This window comes from Lolium rigidum, chromosome 7, assembly GCF_022539505.1.
Source record: "Lolium rigidum isolate FL_2022 chromosome 7, APGP_CSIRO_Lrig_0.1, whole genome shotgun sequence".
NCBI lineage: Eukaryota > Viridiplantae > Streptophyta > Magnoliopsida > Poales > Poaceae > Lolium > Lolium rigidum.
In genome coordinates, this window is record NC_061514.1 from 353,002,568 (window position 1) to 353,025,303 (window position 22,736).

Here is a 22,736-nt window from a genome sequence, read left to right on the forward strand (position 1 = left end):
GGTGTTTTCCGCCCCGCGCAGAGGCGGCCGTGTCTCCTCGCGATTATTCCCAGCACCTTAGGTTTTCGGGTAGATGAAGTACGCGAAAGAGAGGAGGCCGAGGGGGGCTGTGGGCCCCCTCCCCACAAGGTGGCGCGACCAGGGCAGGGCCCGCGCCGAACTATGGGGGGGCCCATGGCGGCCCTCCTCGGCTCCTCCTTTTGGCTGGCTCATTCTTCTGGAAAAATAAGATCTTCGGTGTAATTTCCGTCAATTGTTGATCTCCGTAAATATTGCATTCGACGGTGCTTTTTCCAGCAGAATCCAGACTCCGGTGAATGATTCTCCAATAATCATGAAACATGCAAAATAGATGAAATAACATAAGTATCATCTCTAAATTTGAAATATATCAATGAATAACAGTAAATTATGATATAAAATGGTGATGCAAAATGGACGTATCAACTCCCCACAAGCTTAGACTTCGCTTGTCCCCAAGCGAAACTGAACTCAGTAAACAAGACCACATGTTTATGGAGTGAAGAGTCGATAAATAAAATACGGACAAGAAGCATCATATTAATTCACACAAGACATTCTAGTGAACAACTTCCTCATATAATTCAACTTGAAACAAGTAGAAGGAAATCACAAATAAAGGTACATAGGAAATCATAATTGGTGATGGCAAACTTCGTTCTTGGTCAGAGAACAATTAACAGATTGTACCTATTTGTCGAGCAGCGCTCTTATATTAAAGCTTATACGGCAAAACTTGCATACTCAATCATAATAATCTCCTCATAATCATTGATAACTTTCAAAGCTATATTCATTCAGATAAAACTTGTACTAAACAAGAAAGAATAAAAGGCATGATTAAATAGATCACAATATAGATGGTTGGATCACAACAACTCAATTGCTTGCTTAAGATGGAGGGAAATAGGTTTACTGACTCAACATGAAAGTAAAAGATAGGCCCTTCGCAAAGGGAAGCAAGGATTAAATCATGTGCTAGAGCTTTTTAAGTTTTGAAATCATATAAAGAGCATAAAAGTAAAGTTTTGAGAGGTGTTTGTTGTTGTCAACGAATGGTAGTGGGTACTCTAACCCCCTTGCCAAACAGACGTCCAAAGAGCGGCTCCCATGAAGGACGTTATCTCTACCAGCAAGGTTGATCATCCCTCTTCTCTTTTGTTTACACATGTACTTTAGTTTTATTTATGGATGACACTCCTCCCAACCTTTGCTTTCACAACCATGGCTAACCGAATCCTCGGGTGCCTTCCAACATTTCACATACCACGGAGGAGTGTCTATTTGCAAAATTAAGTTGCTTACTGATGGATCAGGGCAAAACATGTGAAGAAAATTATTAATGAAAGTTAATTAATTGGGGCTGGGAACCCCGTTGCCAACTCTTTTTGCAAAATTGTTGGATAAGCGGATGTGCCGCTAGTCCATTGGTGAAAGTTGCCCAACAAGATTGAAAGATGAAACACCACATACTTCCTCATGAGCTATAAAACATTGACACAAATAAGAGATAATAACTTTTGAATTGTTTAAAGGTAGCACATGAAGTATTTACTTGGAGTGGCGCAAAATACCACATAATAGGTAGTTATGGTGGACACAAATGGCATAGGTTTGGTTTAAAGGTTTGGATGCACGAGAGGCATTCCCTCTCAGTGCAGGTCTTTGGCTAGCAAGGTTGATTAGCAAGCATAAGAGTTGAGGGAAACAAACAAATATACATGTGATAGAAACAATCATGCATCTTTCTTGTAAGCACAAATAATTTTAACTTCAGAATACTATGCTCATAGCTAACAAGAAAGATAATGAAATAACATATCTACATGTATTTCCTCTTTTCTACTTAAACTCAAAGTGTTGTTGCTATTGACCAATGCTAAGTTTGCCAAAACCAAATAGATTTAATCAATGCTCCCAAAGTGATACCAATACTAACAACAAGATCAATCATATAATAGAGATTGCAAACTAAAATAAGGTGTGCAATATGTAAATGATAAAACTTCTCATTAATATTCCATAACGATAACTCACACCAAGGGATACATAGATAACCAACTAAAGAGAGATACTTCCACATCTCGAACAATACCAATAGGAGAGATAGTTTCTCTATTAGCTAGCCGAATAACCACATCAATATCTTCAAGTTCACAAGAACCAATTTCATGCATGATTTCCGTGTAAAGCTCATAAGGAATGGCACTAATACTTGCACCAATGTCGCATAAACCATAATAACAATGATCACCAATCCTAACAGAGAGCATAGGAACACTGGCTTTCCTAGACTTATTAGGATGCGAAACAATATTAGAAGCATCTTCACAGAAAATGATATGACCATCTTCTACATTTTCATTCACAAGTTCTTTAACTATTGCAATAGCAGGTTCAACCTTTATTTGCTCTTCAGGTTCTATAGGTTTCTTTGCACTTTTATTAACAGCACTAGTTATAACAGAATACGCCTTCATTTTAGCAGGGAAAGGAGTTTTTTCAATATAAGCTTCAGGAAGAATATGATCAACAGTTTTAATTTCAACACGTTTATCTATAGGTGAATCAGTTTTATCTTTGTAAGGTTCATAATACTTATCAAAATTCTTCCTAGGCAATTCAAAATGAGGGGCAAAAGCTTTATAAAAATTTGCAACAACTTGAGAGTCAAGACCGTAAGTAGCACTCATATTACGAAATTTATCACTATCCATAAAAGTTTCAATGCATTCATAATCATAATTTATACCTGACTCTCTATCTTTGTCGTTCTCCCATCCTTCAGTATTCTCCTGAATCCGATCAAGAAGGTCCTTTTTAAACTCTTCTTTGTTGCGTGTAAATGATCCAGAACAAGTAGTATCTAGCAAGGTTTTATCTTGAAAAGAAAGTGACGTGGGCATTACCCTTCGGGTAACCGATGTTGCTCCACCCTATATGGTCTAGCTGGAGGCCCATGAAGGTACCCGATGGCAAGGTGGGCCACTAGGACGGTGCAACGGAAGATTCCTTGAAGTACAAGACACGGAAGGAGACGAACAAGGAAAGTTTAGAGATAGATCTACTGTAAACCTAGTCGTACTCGGTTAGACCTCTTGAGACCTGGCCTCCTATATAAAGGCCAGGAGAGGGGCTGCCGAGGTGACACAATCAATCTTAACAACCTTAGCCACCAAAAGCTTAAAGCTAGGTCAACATAGCACTTAGCCATCTCGACGAGATCTCAGCCGAACTATTCGGCACCCCATTGTAACCCATTATCATCATAATCAAGAACGAGACGAGCAGGACGTAAGGGTTTTACCTCATCGAGGGCCCCGAACCCGGGTAAATCGCTCTCCCCGCTTGTCCGTGAACCGATGTCTCGTGTCAGCTTGCAGGATTCCATCAACCCTAAGCCCCTATCGGAGGGCATTGCCGAGGAGCACCCTCGACAATTGGCGCCGTCTGTGGGAACCCTGTCGGCACAAGATCGGTCATCGGTAGATCCAGTCATGTCACCGGCAACTTCATCGACACCATCATTGCCAAACCCTGGAAGCCCGATTCGATTCGGCTCCTATGAATTCACCCCGCACAGCGATTCCTCCCGCTCAACCTTCTCAGATCTACAAGGAAACATGGAGATGACCTTCGGCAGCATCCACTACAACGTCAACACGGAAGGAATCCTTCGGCTGCTTGAATCGCCCACTTCCAGATCGACGAGTCCAGGCGCGTCATCATCACTCGACCTTTCGGCTGGTCTGACAGGCTCGACGAGTTCACCCGCGCCCTCGACTCCCCGTTCGGCGTCTTCCATGTCGGTAGGATCCGACAATCCTACACCTTTGGAGTTAACCTCGTACTACTGCTTGAACTGCGACACCAGGCACAGGCTGGGATCGAGCGACACACCGTTCATCTGCAATGCCCAGTATTCATCGGGAGAGGACAGTGTCGACAGCATCATCCAAGGAACCACCCGAAGAACGGCACACCACCAGGTTTATGTCGCCAATAACACGGGAAACACAAGGCACAGAGGAGACGAAGACCACACTCCTCGTTCCAGTAGACAAGCAAGTTTCAAAAACAGTGCCAGCAACCACAACAGCGACTACACCATCGTGGACGAGGAGTGGACAACAGCCAAGGCAGCAGTACTTAACAACACGCCGCTCCCCACGGGGACCTCGGTTGGAACCCTCAACGCCTATCGCTCTATACTAGAGAAAAACCGGGAGCACCTATCGAAAGAGCAAGCCACCCTCGAGAGACGCCTATCTGCGGCAGACCGATCCAGCGAACGATGAAGAGGCTCGCAAGGGAGCGCCTCTCGAAATACTCAGGGGGCAGGCAAGCACCGGTCGAGACTATCCAGGCTTTCGGAATATGACGCTAGAGAAATAACGTCGAACCTGACCAAGTCCTTTATGACCACGGACACCGCGGGCATGCCACGGCCTAAAACCGTTGCAGGAGCAATAGCCAACCTCGCTGCATACCTCATCAACCAGCGCCCTGAAGGATCCATGGCTCAAGCCCACCGAGGCGCCCTAGAAAGTCTCGCGATATTGGGAAATAATCTAGTTCCGCGAAAGGAAAAGACCGCGTTGCAGGCTAGTGGCTCAAAGCATCATGCAAGAGATGCTCGGGATGAAATCACCCAGAGCAGGATCGACAAAGCAAGGTGACGACTCGCCGCTAGGGAGGAGAATGACAGTGATTCTTTGGATGAGAATCAGGAGTACGACGGCGAGCTCAGGGGAGCCGACTGCTTAAGCTACAAAATCCGCGAGGCGATGCCACCTAAAAAGTTCAAGCCCACTCCTACTGACGCTGCCAAATATGATGGGCAGCAGGAGCCAAGATCCTGGATAGACGACTACCTGCAGACTGTGATTCTGCATAAGGGGAACCAGATAGCAGCAATGCAGTGCTTGCAGCTTTACCTAAAGGATTCAGCGCGAGCCTGGCTAAGGGGGCTGCCGAAGGGTTCCATCAAATCATGGGACGACCTAGTAGATGCCTTCGTTGCCAATTTCCAAGCAACATATAAGAGACCCGTCGGGATTGAAGAGTTACGGAATTGCCAGCAAAAGCAGAAGGAATCAATGCGCTCATACATCGGGAGATTCACCAAACTCCTAAACGCTGCCGAAGATGTATCTGTCGACAGAGCAGTCGACGCTTTCAGCGATGGCGTCCGACGTGAAAGCTACATAGAAGAACTCGGACGCAGAAAGCCAAAAACCATAACCAAGTTAATGGAAATTGCCAACAGCTGGGCCGATGGCGAGGACAACGTGCGATGGCCGCGGCAGCGCAGTGACGACGAAGACGATGACCAGCCGAAGCACGACTCGAGTGGTCGAAGGGATCGTCACAAGAGAAGGAAGAACCGCAGCTATGACGACAACAACCTGGTAGCCGCAGGGTACTCTGATTGGCAGGACGATCGATACGACGATAGAAGAGACGATCGATAGGACGGTAACCGAAACAACTCTGGGAACCGTGGCAATTATAAACCACGGCAGCAGAGGACTCCCGAACTGCCCTACGCTGAGCAGATCAACGCCCCTGTTACCTGTACTCGTATGTCGATTCTAAGGACGGCAAAACGAAGTCGAGCCACTTGCTCAGGGACTGTCGGCAGTTCATTGACATGCACAAACTCATCCAGCAGGCAGGCCAGCAACCGCCACCACCACCACCACCACCTCCACCGCAGCATCAAGTCCAGCAGGCTCAACCTCATCAACCCAACGAGGCATTCCCACCACCACGTGGGCAGATGAGCATGATCCATAGGATAGGTGTCTCGAGAAGAGAAATGAAGAAGCTCACCCGAGATATTAACCTGGCAGAAAGCATCATGGTGAACATCCCCGGGTATGTCGAGTGGTCCTCTCAGAACATTACGTTCAGTCGGGCAGATCACCCGATGACCATACCAAAACCAGGACACGTTGCCTTAGTAGTCGAGGCACAAATCGGGGGGTTCAAGATGAGCAAAGTCTTCATGGATGGTGGAAGCGGGCTAAACCTGATATTCGTCGACACAATCAAAAGTATGGGGATCACCATGAGAATGTTAGAAGAAACAGACACTTGCTTCCATGGGATTCTTCCAACTGCACCGGGCTACTCTCTTGGCAAAGTTTACCTGAAAGTCGTCTTTGGCAAAACCGACAATTTCAGGAAGGAAAAGATCGAGTTTGAAGTAGTGAACTGGGAGTCACAGTATCACGCTATACTCGGAAGACCAGCTTATGCCAAGTTCATGGCTGTGCCGCACTACGCATACCTCAAGCTGAAAATGCCTGGGAACAACGGGACAAACATCACAGTCTATGGAAGTTTTTCACGCTCGGACAATTGTGATCGCGACTTTCAGAGGATCGCTGCGAAGTTTGGGTTAAAACAAGAAATTATTGATCCTCCACCCAAGCTATCGATACATGAAATTAAGGAGGAGAAACATGTCAGGGAGACCAAGAAGAAGCCAGACGACCTTGCTCAAAAGCTTCAGCAGCAAAAATCTCGGCAGTTGATGGCACATCAGCCTTACAAGACAGCAAGACATTGGCAATCGCTATCGAAACCCCCACTGCAGTCAATGACGCTTCAAAAACCGTTAACGCGGTAGACAAGCCTGAAGATAAGAAGAACCCCTTCCTTGCTTAGAATAGTTGAATAATGTTTTGCTTTCTCTTTTACTTTCAGTAGGGCTTCCCCTTTTTTACGCCCTTTAGTACCGTGTTTACCTTATTAATGAGAACTTCAGTTTTGATCCCGTGCTAAGCATGCAGTAATTTGGAGCAATTAATCCGCATCATCGTAACCTTTGTTTACACCCCTCGGTGAACGATGGTGCAATGTAGTACGCGGCAAAAGATTGTGTTCCGAAAAAGCCTCTACGAGTGCTAAAGGATGCAAAAAACAAGGGCGATGACCTTTCCTCTGCTATAGATGCCTCTACGAGAGCCGAAAATAGCAAGAGTTTGGAAATATACATAATACAACCCACGTTCGATATTTTACTTATGGAAATATCAAAGAACAACGGGCTCATCGGCAGAATCATTGCACCCGAAATATTCGGGAGTGACTGTCGAAACATACATCGGTTGAAAGCAAAGTTGCACATACAACGGGTTTAGCAAGACCTGCAACACGAGCTGATCACTCAAACGTTTGCTGACCAACGAATATGAAAAACGCTTAAACGGACAATTAAGATTTGCTCCCTCAAAATTTACCAATGGCATCAACACGGTAAAACTACATATACATGTATCTACCGAATAAAAAGTTTCGGCTAAACAATCCTAATACTTGGATGAAGTAGCCAAAATAACCTATTTACAAAACAACCCTAATCCCTGAAATCACCCTTGCGGAGTTTCTCTTTCCTCAGGTACCTTCGAATACTCCTCAAGCTTGTCGACAATTATATTGGCAGGCAGCAATACCTTCGGATACAGAGTCTCCAAGTCACCAACCGCGTTGGCGATAGCAAGCAGATTTGCTGAGGGGTTGCGTGCAAGCACAAGGGCAAGTGCACACCTGGCCCCTGTGAAAACTTGAGCTCGCACCAAGTCTCGAATCTTCTTGGTATTCCCAAACTCAGACATCAGAGTCAGCAGCGTAGGGGGAATCGCGTTTAAAGGGAACATCGTCCTCCAAACTACCCTCAGGGCTTTGTAGCACTTGTCGAAGAAATGGTGGACTTGCTGAACCCGATCCTGAAATTGTGCGACAGCCGAAGCCTTCGAGTGTTCCCGCCAGAAAATTTCTTCGGCTGATGACAGATTCGGGTCAATGCGTGCACACGCTCGTGAATCCGCTTGTTCTCTTCCGCACGGTTCAAAGCTATGACTGGCAAAGGAATCAATAGAGGATCAGACAATGCATTGTTGACAAAAGAGTGCAAGGACCAAGAAACTTACAGTTCAAACTCTCGGTAGCTTTATGCAGTTCAGTAAGAGCGTACCGCTCTACTTCGGCTGCAATCTCGCTCTTCTTATTGATAATAGCAGCTAAGGCATAAGTGCTGCGCAGATCCTTCTCCATCTGAGCGATCCGATCCTTCATACGTTGGATTCGGTCACCTTCAGGAAGAGCACTCGAAGAGTCGTCGACAAATGCGGGCACTGGGAAAACCTGCAAGAAACAACGTTAGAAGGGATGACGGATCGGGTCAATTCAAGCATCCGAAGTAACTCCCATCGGGAGAAGTGCAAGTAAAAATGTCATAACAAAGGTGTACTAGCAACATTGCTAGCACGGAGTTTATTACAAACATAAGTTTTGCAACAGAACAATGTTTCACATCAGCTCGAAGAAAAGTTTGTTACAAAAATCAAAGGGCTTGGGTCTGAGTCGATAAACTGGGGCCAGCCGATGTCTTCCTTGACGAAACTAGTTCAAGGAGCTGGCGAGCACACTTAAGGGCAGAGGTTTTGAAGACGCTTAAATCAATGAACTGCCCATCTTGCTCTTTCGGCAGCTCCTTAGTCATTTCTTCGATGTCAGCCTTAAAGCCGTGACCCATCATAAGTTGGAAGGCAAGGAGGGCACCATAGGTACGCGAAGTGCGTTTGAATACCTCGATAACCTCCTTGGTGTCAACCGCGAAGGCATCGATCAACTGCCCCAAAGTCTTGTCTTGCTTGATCTTGGGGAAGATCATCGAGTGCATCCACGCCATGGCACCTTTCCCCTTTTCGAGAAGCTCCTGCGTAAGCTGGTGGGAGGCGAGAGTCATCGATACACCATTTGCAGGAGAGTTATTCGGAACTTTGTCCAAGGCATTGGCGGGGATGTTGGCAGCTTCTGCAAAAGAATAGAATGGAAAAGATCATTAGCAAAAGATCGAATTCGTAAAGTACAATAATCGATAGAGAAGTATAAAAGAAATTACCAAGCAAAGCTAATGAAGACTGGCGAAAGAGTTCATCTTTTTCAGCTGCTTGAGCTTCGGCAGCCAGCCTCGACGCTTCTTCTTCCTTCAGCTTCTCCTTCAGCTTGGCCAGTTCCTCCTTCAGGGAGTCGACTTCTTGGCGAGCTGTGGCGGCCTTTTTAATGGCGCCATCCAACTTCAAGGAAGAAGATTTAACTTCCTCTTGCAACCGAACCTTGTCAGCCTCTAGGGAAGTGAATTGGGAAGCAAAGGCCTCCAAAGAGGAAATAACACCTCGCAGATCCTTAAAAAAGAAGGATGTTTGAAAAAGAATCATTAGACAAGGCACACTCCAAGAAATTCGCGTTGTATTCAAAAAGGACTTACAGAAGGAGGAGTCGTGGCGGCAACAGTTGGGGGAACGTCTTTCCCCTTGGAAAGGGAAGAAGCAGTCGATGCCTGAGCCGCGGGGGCTGCCTTAGGAGCCGAAGCTTCGGAAGCCGCAATGTCCGGTGGAGCAGCGCCAGATTTGGCTTTCTTGGACGGAGGCTCAGAGAAACCTTCGTCACTACAAAAAGGAAATGATTGACAGAAGTGATGAAAAGAATGCGAGAAATAAGGGGGACAAAGTATGGCATCAGGGAAGAAGGTGCTTACATATCGAAGAGATCGTCTTCGTCGGCAAAGCCGCCGGTTGATCTCTTCATGGGTGAAGCCCTGGTCTCCTCCACAGCTGCATTAACAAAGGCATCACGATCAGCGTCATTATCACGCACTGATCCCTCTGTGTCACAAGCATCATCGGCTGAGGGAGGGAGATCGGTGTGAACAGTTTCGGAATCTATCGGATCATCGTGTTCGCTCTCTGGGCCTATGTGCTCGACAGTGTGAAAATCAACAGGTACTGAGGAGCCTCTTCCTTCAGAGGTATCATTCGGCAAATCATGCAAGTTTTCAGAAACTGTGGGGATCTGTCGAAGAAAAAATAGTAATTATGTCGACCAAGTGGAAGCAGCATAGTAAGAGTATGAAAAGGGGAAGTTACCTCTGGCGGTGGATGTTCGGCATCAAGAGGAGTGTAATAAGATATCAATGGGATCGAGTCCCCCTGACTAAAGAAAGTAAGGCGACAGACTTCATCAAGCAGCTCCTTTTCCGACAGTTCGGCAACATTAATCCTGGTTTCATCCTTCGGGCCTGAATACAACCACATCGGTCGAACTCTGGCCATGACTGGTTGGACTCGACGTTTCAGGAACACCGCTGCCACCTCTGTGCCAACCATAGTTTGGCTATCGGCCTCTTTGATTCGAAGAAATTTGGCAAATAATTCGTCGGTTGCTGCCCTTTCGTCGGGAGAGAGAATGTTCTTCCAAGAATCCTTAGGTTTGGCTTCGAGGACGTCGGCAAAGCAAGGAAGCTGGGACTCGGTTGACAAGGAATCCTTGACATAAAACCATTTCAGTCTCCATCCTTGCACAGATTCTCTCATTGGGAAATTGTTGCTGCCAAAACCCACCGGCGGGCAGCGACGGGCAACACAGTAGAGCCGGGAACAACCTAGGGCTGCGGCTGGCCGAGGTCCCTCCGAGCGACGGCCCGCAAAGCCTTCTGGTACACACGTCCGATGCTGATGCAAGGGCGTGCCACCCGACCTATACCTGGTCGGGAAGGTGATGGAGATGCCTCGCTTAGTTTCCTGCATGGCATACACGTAAACATTAAATACGAGCCTCGATCGGCTCTCGGGTTATCCCGTGAATCGGCTCGGGAGCCGATCCACCCATGATTCGTACGAGGTGCACGAATATATGGTGGTCCTGCTTGATCAAGATAAAGCTAATGAGATCTACGACGATTTAGGGTTTTCACCGCATAATCGGATCATCCTACTCACGATTGGGCCTCGCGGCCACGCACGGTGATCGTAAGCCGATCCTAGATAGGGCCTAAAAACCAACACGAGGTTGATCCCCGGAACATCCTTTCTAGGACTAGCAAACGACACCCTACGTGCCGCTGGATCCTCCAACCCTTTGTAAGGCCTAACTATTGCAGATATTAAACTAATCCTTGATGAACAAGGAGCAACCGTAACGGATCAGATCTACTAAATAATGATCCAGCGGGGTGCCGCCCCCACACCTAAGATAGGTGTGAGGGCGGCTAGACATGCAAGGGTTGCACTACGATAGCATGTTACGCGAAGAACTATGCTAACCCTAACACGTCTATGATAACTACGTTGCTCGCCATCAACAAGGCTTCAGTACGAGCAACGCATGAACAACGTGGAGCTTAGTGCCGCCTAGATCGCAAGATGCGATCTAGGCAGCATGTTGCTTACCGGTAGAAACCCTCGAGACGAAGGAGTTGGCGATGCGCCGAGATTGATTTGGTTGGTTGAACGTTGGTTGTTGTTTATTCCATAAACCCTAGATACATATTTATAGTCCAGGGGACTTTCTAACGTGGGAATAATCCCCACCGTGCACGATACAGACTCTAACTTTTAATCTAAGATACAATCTACCATAATTAAAGATACACGGGCAATCTAGCCCAAACTCTCCGTGCAAGGCCGCTTCAGAGATCTTCCACGTGTGATCTTCCAAGCCCATCTCTCTTACGGCCCACTTCCTGATTTGGCCAAAATCTGGTGATAACACATGCCCCCTGGTTTTGGCAATGATAATTTCAAAACCACTCTGTTTTTCCTTCGAAGGGTCATGTCGTGGCAGAGCAGACCTGTCGCAGTATTCTTCATCATGATGCCCTGTCTTTTCAGCTTCTCTGTAAAATTCGATAGCTTTGGCATCACTTCCTCGAAACCGCAATGGCATTAAATTTCCACCGGGCTTCTCATTATTTAACCGTGCCGATTGATTAGCCCTCTTCATCCCCTTCCTCTGTTCCAGCCATCGGCACCAAAAAACCCTCTTCCTCTGTAGCGATGCCCTCCTCTTCCTCTGTCTCCTCCGGCCTCTCCCTCCAGTCCTTCTCTTCGAGCGAACCGGAGTGCAACTCCGACCACGCGCCAGTGGGTGACCTGCCTCTGACCGATGGGGAAGAGGACCTCAAGTTCCTCATCGATGGGGAGCTGATAAGAGAAAGTGAAGACGACCTCCATCCTTGGGCGAAACCCACCTCCCCCGACGGGAAGGGGGAAGAAGTAGAAGAAGAGGAAGGAAAAGAGGAGGGCGGCCCCCCTTCCCCCGCTAAGCTTCTGCCGGCCAAGCGATTCCGTGCTTGGGCGGACAGTGAGGACGATGATGATGACGAGGAGGAAGAGGATCCTCCTCCTCCATCGGGTATCCGACGACCAAGCGCTTCCGCTCCTGGGCGGACAGCGAGGATGACGATGATGACGAGGAAGACGAAGCTCCGGCCAAAGGCTGGGGTAGCAGCGACGAGGAGCTTCCTGGGAGCAGCGCCGACGACATCGACGACGGCGACGATGAGGACAGCGACGACTAGTAGAGTAGGACTAGTAGTAGCAGTGCACTAGGCACTAGATCCTTCTTTTGAGAGCCATCGGCTCTTTCTTGTAAAGCCGCTCCTTTGAATTAATGAAAATTGTTCTTCCAATTAATCCAATTTCATTCCTTCCGCCTGTCATGCCAAGACCGATAGCAACGTATCGGATTCCTTTTCTTTTGGACGCCCGTGGAGCCGGACTCACATGTCGATTAGCCCGTCAGTCTAGCACTTCTCAAATTCAGGCTGCGATTTGATATCTGACCATAATTTTCGCAATCCCTTAGCCGATGACTACTCATCGGCTATTTTGAGAATCCAGTCCCTTTCCTTTTCTTGCAGCGACAGGACGGTCCAAAACCTGTAAAGCCGGCGGCCTCCTTTTCCGGTTCCTCTCCGTAGCTTTAGCAGTTTTCTTTTGCAACACCTGAACTGCTTTCAGAGAAGATCACGATGCAGGGTCAGTCGATGCGACTCCAATCGGCTCCCAAAGCAGAACATCTACCAAGTTAGCTGCCCCCCGAGCCTTAATCAAGGCGAGAATACCGGCGAGGATGCACAGATCATTGATCAGCTTTCTTCCACTGAACGTCGATGTTGATGTGAACTTTGAGCACATAGCCAGTAGGTCTTGGTCTTGTGTAACTGTACTAGAGTCGATGGCTGCGCATCGGCTTCGTTTCTCAGTTCTAAAGTCGATGCCCTCGCATCGGCTGTAAAAAATTTTTTTTTTACTGGCCGATTTTTCCTAATCGGCCCGAATATTTCACTGCACACATGTTCTCCTGCACCTGTTCCCATGTTCATCGTGTTTAGGTGCCCCCCGAGCCGAATCTGTCAGGGAATGGCAGATATCGGCTCTGTAATTCGCACGTCGGCTTCGATAGGATCAAGGACGAACACAAGTAGAACATGTGGTGAGGATAATTTTGGCCGATTGCTGGAATCGGCCTCCACATCGATTGAAGCGCTGACTGAAGGTTCTGTAATGCCCCTTCATAATTTTTTTTGGGGCCGATCACAAGGATCAGCCTCGCCACGTTTGCTCATCGGTTTGTTCTTGCTACTCGGTCAGGCTGGATAGAACCAACCCAACCTCTGACTTTATCATGTTGATGCGCTTGCTGTCGTCCACCTTGAGTGCATCGTATAATCGTGGAGCACTAAGCTCCGTCGGAAGGACGAGCACCATGTTTGTACCAGCCGATGTTTCATCATCGGCTTTCCTTTGCTTGGGGCGCCACTCCATTTTTCGTGGACGACCCTCTTCATCCAGGGTTCGCTGAACTTTCGCAGCCAGATCAGGTCATGCCTTCCTTAGCGTATGTAAGTATACCCTTTCGGCTTCCTCCAGACCGCGCAATCGCTGAACCCTGCGCTTTTGTGAACGGCTGAGTCCATCAGGGCACCACCTTGGCCGGTGGTACCTATCTTCTTCTTCTTGTCCCTCGTCTTCTGAATCCTCGAGATCTGCCCACCGAGGGGACTCAGCGCGTTTGCTTTGTGGCGGGAGAGGCCCTAAGCGCTTGAACACGGACACATTGGCTGCCTCCTTCTCCTTCTGGTTGCATTCTGGGCAATTGCCGATTGTGGGCAATCGGCTCATTCCTGAATCCCAGCGAGTAGTCCGAAGAAGGGGCAGTCCCGGTGCTCTGTCGTTGTCATCTTGCTCCCTTGATTTTTCTTTGGCACGGCGCTCGTGCTCCTCCTCATCGCGATCATGCCGACGATATCTTCTGGCTTCTCTAGCCAGACGATCTCTTTCATCATCATCACTGGATCGTCGGCGTCGGTCATCTCGACTCACATACTTGTTGAGGAGGTGATCAGAGAGGGGTCGCTGATATCTCATGTTCTTCACTTCTCCCTCTGTGACGTAGCGCTTGCCATCATGACGGAGCCGATCGCGTGGAGTGGCCTCCTCTGTGTCCTTGCTACGAGAGTAGCTGCCCTCGTCTCCATCTTTGCCAGAGTGATGCCCAGGTCCTACCATGTTGATGCTGAACGAGGACCCTGGCTGGCAACCTTCGGGGTAAGTGCATTCTACCATGTTAACGGCGGGGAAGGGTTGGGTGTCGACCTTCATGGCGTATCGGTTGAAAATCGGACGCCCCTTTTCTATCGCCGCTTGGATGTGCTGACGCCATACCCTGCAGTCGTTGGTGGCATGGGAGAGCGAGTTATGCCATTTGCAGTATGGCTTTCCGTTCAGCTCTTGCACCGTGGGGAATTTGAGACCTTCGGGAATCGTCAACTGCTTTTCCTTGAGCAGAAGGTCGAAGATTTGCTCAGTTTTGGTCACGTCAAAATCAAACCCCCTGGGCAGGCCTGGTGGCTTTACCCATTTGCAGGACACGGGGGTTCCTCCCCGAGTCCATTCAGCCACTGCTATCTCTTGATCTCCCGCGAAACTTCGTCTTCCTCTCGCATCGACCGGGACTACCGCACGCTTGAACTTGTCCCGGTACGAGTCCGGGTGGCGCTGTTCATATGCCGACGGTTCTCGAACCATGTGCGCCGGTGAGGGATAGTCCGCTTGGGAGGCCATGTCCTTGAGCGGTGTTGCGAGGCCCGCTATCGCCAACTCGATCGCTTCCTTTTCGGTTATACGAACCGAATAACATCGGTTCCTAAGATTCCTCGAAGCGCTGAATGTATTCCGTTACGGTTTCTCCACGCTTCGACGTAATTGTGCTAGATCGGCAATGCCGGACTCGGAAGCCTCCGAATGGTACCGCATATGGAACTCGTTCTTCCAATCGCTTCCAAGTCCGGATGGAGTCCGGTGGCAACGAGGTGTACCACCCGAAAGCCGATCCCGTGAGGGACTGTGAGAAGAGCCTCACGCGTAGCTGATCCGACACTGAGGCCGGTCCTAGTTGTGCCAAATATCGGCCTACGTGCTCGATGGAGCTAGAACCATCTGATCCACTGAATTTGGAGAAATCAGGGAGCCGATATTTAGGTGGTAGCGGGATCATCTCGTAGTCGTCGGGGTACGGCTTGGAATAGCCGATTGCCCTCCTTTTCGGCACCATGCCGAACTGATCTCTCAGTATGGTACTGATCTGATCCGCTGTGCTGGCTGCAGGAGTTGAACTCTGAAGATTCGCCGGGGTGGCGTACTTAGCCAGCCATGTTTGCTTTTCCAGCTCCGAGCCAACCGGCAGAGCCGAGCCCCGGAGGTTCGTCGGGGTGGCGTACTTAGTTAGCCACGTCTGCTTCTCAAGATCTGTTGCTGACGTCCCTCCTGTTTTCCCAGGAGTCCCTGATGTTGTGGCCTGGCTTGTGAGCGCCCAGTTACCGCAATCTGGCACATACGTGCATGTGTACCCGTGAGGGATCTCCTTAGGTGCCTCAGGCAAGAACTGGTAGTCACTAGGGTCACCACCGATCTTGTAGACGATGAATGCCGGTGAAGCCGGCACTTCTGGTGCTGCCAACGCAAATGGCAGCGGTGGACGGGACTGGAGTGGCAACTCTCCTTGATGCGTCCCGAGAGCTGGTCCCGACGGCGAGTACCGGTGCCTCATGATCTCCCGGATCACGCGAAGAGCGACACGCTCCAACGTGTTTACCGGGTTCTCGTAGTGGCGGTGTAGCGAGTGAGCCACCAAGTAGTTGATCTCCTGCCGCAGGGACCTGGTGCGTTCTTCTGACGGGGCAGAGAGGTCTATCCCATCGAGTGCACCATTAGGCGAGAACCCCTTCCACCTGATGCCATGTGAACGGGTTCTGTGGAAAGAGCCGATGAGGTCGGCCTCGAGGATAACTTTGATCTCGTCATACTTCTTCTTGAGCTCGTCGGTCAGATCCTCGTACGTGACTGGCGTGCCGTCCGCCATCTCAGATGTAGATGGCGATGTGGTTGATGTAGAAGCTGGTCCCACCGGGCGTGCCAGAATGTGTTGCTGCCAAAACCCACCGGCGGGCAGCGACGGGCAACACAAGTAGAGCCGGGAACAACCTAGGGCTGCGGCTGGCCGAGGTCCCTCCGAGCGACGGCCCGCAAAGCCTTCCGGTACACACGTCCGATGCCGATGCAAGGGCGTGCCACCTGACCTATACCTGGTCGGGAAGGTGATGGAGATGCCTCGCTTAGTTTCCTCGCATGGCATACACGTAAACATTAAATACGAGCCTCGATCGGCTCTCGGGTTATCCCGTGAATCGGCTCGTGGAGCCGATCCACCCATGATTCGTACGAGGTGCACGAATATATGGTGGTCCTGCTTGATCAAGATAAAGCTAATGAGATCTACGACGATTTAGGGTTTTCACCGCATAATCGGATCATCCTACTCACGATTGGGCCTCGCGGCCACGCACGGTGATCGTAAGCCGATCCTAGATAGGGCCTAAAAACCAACACGAGGTTGATCCCCGGAACATCCTGTCTAGGACTAGCAAACGACACCCTACGTGCCGCTGGATCCTCCAACCCTTTGTAAGGCCTAACTATTGCAGATATTAAACTAATCCTTGATGAACAAGGAGCAACCGTAACGGATCAGATCTACTAAATAATGATCAAGCGGGGTGCCGCCCCCACACCTAAGATAGGTGTGAGGGCGGCTAGACATGCAAGGGTTGCACTACGATAGCATGTTACGCGAAGAACTATGCTAACCCTAACACGTCTATGATAACTACGTTGCTCGCCATCAACAAGGCTTCGAGTACGAGCAACGCATGAACAACGTGGAGCTAGTGCTGCCTAGATCGCAAGATGCGATCTAGGCAGCATGTTGCTTACCGGTAGAAACCCTCGAGACGAAGGAGTTGGCGATGCGCCGAGATTGATTTGGTTGGTTGAACGTTGGTTGTTGTTTATTCCATAAACCCTAGATACATATTTATAGTCCGGGGACTTTCTAACGTGGGAATAATCCCCACCGTGCACGATACGTGACTCTAACTTTTAATCTAAGATACAATCTACCATAATTAAAGATACACGGGCAATCTAGCCCAAACTCTCCGTGCAAGGCCGCTTCAGAGATCTTCCACGTGTGATCTTCCAAGCCCATCTCTCTTACGGCCCACTTCCTGATTTGGCCAAAATCTGGTGATAACAGAAATTGAAATAATTAACCTCCGAACGAGCCACAAACCCCACTCCTCCGATGACAAAAGATCCATTACTACTGCTGTACCTTTTTACATAAAAGATCTTTTTCCACAATCCAAAAAGAGGCTCAATGCCCAAAAACGCCTCGCAGAGGGTAATGAACACAGCGACGTGAAGGATTGAGTTAGGAGTGAGTTGCCACAGTTGGATTTCGTAAGTCCGCAGAAGATGAAGAAGGAATTCATGAGCAGGAAGCGAGAGACCCCGGTATAGGAACGAGAGGAACATCACGGTGAAGCCAGCAGGGGGATTGGGCCGAGAAATCGCACCTGGAAAAATCACATTCCCCTCGTCGGAGGAGATTAATCCCAGGCTTCGGGATCTCTTCTCGTCGCGCTTGGTGATGGTTGACGCTATCCAATCCCCAGGTTTGGCTATCGAGCCTGGCGGCGCTGGCGGCGCCGGAGCTGGGGGAGGAGCGTCCGGAGTGCTCCCCTTCGGAAGAATCGAGGAGGATTTGGCGGCGGTGCCTCCACTAGTAGAACTGGCGGCGGCAATGAGGTTCTTCTTCTTCACCATTGCGAGATCTGGGGAAGATCGGAAAAGCAGTGGTGGCGGCGCAGCAGTAGCAAAGGAAGGAAGAAGAAGAAGGGCGAGAAGATGCTACGGAAAATGTGGGAGAAGAATAGAGATTTTCGTCCTTTAGAGATTTTAAGAAAGGGAGAACTTGAGGGCTGTGAGGGCACGTGTCGTTGCTGCCAGTACATCAAGTGGATCTTTTCCATTAAAGATTGCGGAAATCGAGGAGACGCCTTGGTAACTGTGCGAGAAGGGCGGATATTGCTTAAAAACAGGGCCAGACAGAGAAAGAATAGGCCCAGCGGGTCACGTCCGGTCAGTCAAAATCAAGATATCAGTAAAGAGTCATCGATGACATCATGATCAAAGCATTCGAAGGAATAAAAAGGTATCGGATGGTGAATTTGAGTCTATGCACAGATTGCAGAGCATCTGCACTTAGACTCGGGGGCTACTCCCATCGGGAGTGCTAGACGCGCACCCGACAGAATGAAGACTCGAAGAAAAAAGTCTTGAACGAAGAGATAATTGCTTGACTCGAGTCTGCACCCGGTTGAAAGCACCCGTGCCCAGACTCGGGGGCTACTCCCATCCGGAGCGCTGGGCGCGCACCCGACAGAACTTTTTTGCACTCCAGGTTTATGCCCGGGGACTTGATTCTGTGTAGGGTAATGTTGTTTTGCCATCGGCAGTTAACCAGCAAAAGTTGGGCGCGTTACTCATTATCCCTTGCATGAGGAAAATATATCGGATGAACTACGAAGACTTGCGGAAAAACTTCGGCAGAGCAAAATGTTCGAGTGGTACAACTTGAGTCTACGCATGAATTGCAAGCATCCGTACCTAGACTCGGGGGCTACTCCCATCGGGAGCGCTGACGCGCACCCGACAGAAGAAGATGATGCAGATTCAAGAAGAACAAGAATAATCAAGGAGAAGAACATTAGGTGGAGGCATGCTTTAGTCTCTACCCGAATTATCTTCGGCTAGACACTCGGGGGCTACTGACGTGGGCATTACCCTTCGGGTAACCGATGTTGCTCTACCCTATACGGTCTAGCTAGAGGCCCATGAAGGTACCCGATGGCAAGGTGGGCCACTAGGACGGTGCAACGGAAGATTCCTTGAAGTACAAGACACGGAAGGAGACGAACAAGGAAAGTTTAGAGATAGATCTACTATAAACCTAGTCGTACTCGGTTAGACCTCTTGAGACCTGGCCTCCTATATAAAGGCCAGGAGAGGGGCTGCCGAGGGGACACAATCAATATTAACAACCTTAGCCACCAAAAGCTTAAAGCTAGGTCAACATAGCACTTAGCCATCTCGACGAGATCTCAGTCGAACTATTCGGCAACCCATTGTAACCCATTATCATCATAATCAAGAACAGACAGGCAAGACGTAAGGGTTTTACCTCATCGAGGGCCCCGAACCTGGGTAAATCGCTCTCCCCGCTTGTCTGTGAACCGATGTCTCGTGTCAGCTTGCAGGATTCCATAAACCTTAAGCCTCTATTGGAGGGCATTGCCGAGGAGCACCCTCGACAGAAAGTCTTGCATAGAAATTATCAATGATGATATTACCAGGAAGCTCATGAATGGGGCATTTGAGCATTAAAGACTTCAATCTCCCCCATGCTTGGGCAATACTCTCTCCATCATGAGGCCAGAAATTATATATGCGGTTTCGGTCTTTGTGAATTTCACTTGGAGGATAGAATTTAGAATAAAATAGAGGCACACTATCCTTCCAATCAAGAGAATCCCCATTCTTCAGCAATTTATACCAATGCACTGCTTTACCAGACAGCGATATAGAGAATAGTTTCTTCCTAACTTCATCCATAGCAATACCTGCACACTTGAATAACCTGCATAATTCATGTAAAAACAGTAAATGATCTCCAGGATGGACAGTTCCATCCCCTTCATAGCCGTCATCCACAACACGTTCAATAATTTTCATAGGTATTTTGTATGGAACCTCTTTCTCACCTGACGCCTCATCCACTACCTTTGCAGTAGTAGTAGATTTTCCAAATAGGAATTCAAGAGAAGACCTCTCCATAATGAATTATAGCAGCAGGCAGAAGTAAAAACAACACGTACAGTAAAAGTTTCCCTTACCAATTCCACTTACCAATAGCGCTTCACTCCCCGGCAACGGCGCCGTAAAATAGTCTTGATGACCCACAAGTATAGGGGGTGTATCGTAGTACTTTTGATAAATAAGAGTGTCGAACCCAACGAGGAGCAGAAGGTGTTGACAAGCAGTTTCGATGAAGGATTCACTCGTAAATGCTCACGTGACAAGTATTCAGGGGGTTTTGATATAGCAGATAAATAAAGTACAAGTAAATAAAATGCGAGAGTAATAGTTGCAGCGAGTGGCCCAATCCTTTTTAGCACAAAGGACAAGCTGGTTTGTTTACTTATAATGACCAAACGTTTTTGAGGACACACGGGAATTTAGTCTAGTGCTTTCGCTTCATATAGTTGATTAATCTTCATTGTTTTGATAAGTGTTGTGTGGGTGAACCTATGCTAATGCATCGCCCTTCCTAGGACTAATACATACTTGTGATTATAACCCTTGCAAGCATCCGCAAATACAAGAAAGTAATTAAGATAAATCTAACCACAGTCTTAAACTCTGAGATCCTGCTATCCCTCCTGCATCGATATACCACCGGGGGTTCAGGTTGCTGTCACTCCGGCAACCCCACAATTAGCAAACGAATACAAGATGCATTCCCCTAGGCCCATAAAGGTGAAGTATCATGTAGTCGACGTTCACATGACACCACTAGAAGAATAACACCACAACTTAAATATCAAACCATTAAATATTACTCAACATAGTTCACTACTAACATTTAGACTGCACCCATGTCCTCAAGAACTAAACGAACTACTCACGAAACATCATATGGAACATGATCAGAGGTGATATGATGATGAATAACAATCTGAACATAAACCTTGGTTCAATGGTTTCACTCAATAGCATCAATAACAAGGAGTAATCAATACCGGGAGAGTTTCCCCTATGAAATAATCAAGATTCAACCCTAGATGTTACAGCGGTGACGAGGTGCAGTGGTGGAGATGATGGTGTCGGCGGTGGAGATGATGGTGATGATGATCCCAATGAAGTCCAGCTCGATGACGGTGACGATGGCGTCGATTTCCCCCTCCGGGAGGGAATTTCCCCGGCGGATTTCAGCCTGCCGGAGAGCTCTTTTCTCTCTAGTGTTTTCCGCCCCGCAGAGGCGGCTGTGTCTCCTCGCGATTATTCCCAGCACCTTAGGTTTTCGGGTAGATGAAGTACGCGAAAGAGAGGAGGCCGAGGGGGCTGTGGGCCCCCTCCCCACAAGGCGGCGCGGCTAGGGCAGGGCCCGCGCCGGCCTATGGGGGGGCCATGGTGGCCCTCCTCGGCTCCTCCTTTTGGCTGGCTCATTCTTCTGGAAAAATAAGATCTTCGGTGTAATTTCCGTCAATTGTTGATCTCCCGAAATATTGCATTCCGACGGTGCTTTTTCCAGCAGAATCCTGACTCCGGTGAATGATTCTCCAATAATCATGAAACATGCAAAATAGATGAAATAACATAAGTATCATCTCTAAATATGAAATATATCAATGAATAATAGTAAATTATGATATAAAATAGTGATACAAAATGGACGTATCAGACACACACCCAAATGAGCGTAGCATAAGATCAAGTCATTAAGTTCAATTTGCTATAAGCTTTCGATACATAGTTGTCTTAGTCCTTCGACCATGAGATCATGTAAATCACTTACACCGGAAGGGTACTTTGATTACATCAAACGCCATTGCGTAAATGGGTGGTTATAAAGATGGGATTAAGTATTCGGAAAGTGTGAGTTGAGGCATATGGATCAATAGTGGGATTTGTCCATCATGATGATGGATAGATATACTCTGGGCCCTCTCGGTGGAATTTCGTCTGATTAGCTTGCAAGCTTCGTCGTCCCTCCGGCCTCTGAAGCTTCGTGGGCAAAATAGGGCCCTCGGGCTTGATTTCATCCAATTCGTGAATATTCCTTACTAGGATTTCGAAACCAAAACAAGTAGAAACAAGAATCGGCTCTTTCGGTATCTCTGTTAATAGGTTAGTGGCGGAAAATGCATAAATATGACATAAAGTGTGTATAAAACATGTAGATATCATCAATAATGTGGCATGGAACATAAGAAATTATCGATACGTCGAGACGTATCAGCATCCCCTAAGCTTAGTTCTCGCCGTCCTGAAAGGGGTAAACGATAACAAAGATAATTTCTGAGTGACATGCCATCATAACCTTGATCATACTATTGTAAGCATATGTAATGAATGCAGCGATCAAAACAATGGTAATGACATGAGTAAACAAATGAATCATAAAGCAAAGACTTTTCATGAATAGTACTTTCAAGACAAGCATCAATAAGTCTTGCATAAGAGTTAACTCATAAAGCAATAAATCAAAGTAAAGGTATTGAAGCAACACAAAGGAAGATTAAGTTTCAGCGGTTGCTTTCAACTTGTAACATGTATATCTCATGGATAATTGTCAATGTAAAGTAATATAACAAGTGCAATATGCAAGTATGTAGGAATCAATGCACAGCTCACACAAGTGTTTGCTTCTTGAGGTGGAGAGAGATAGGTGAACCGACT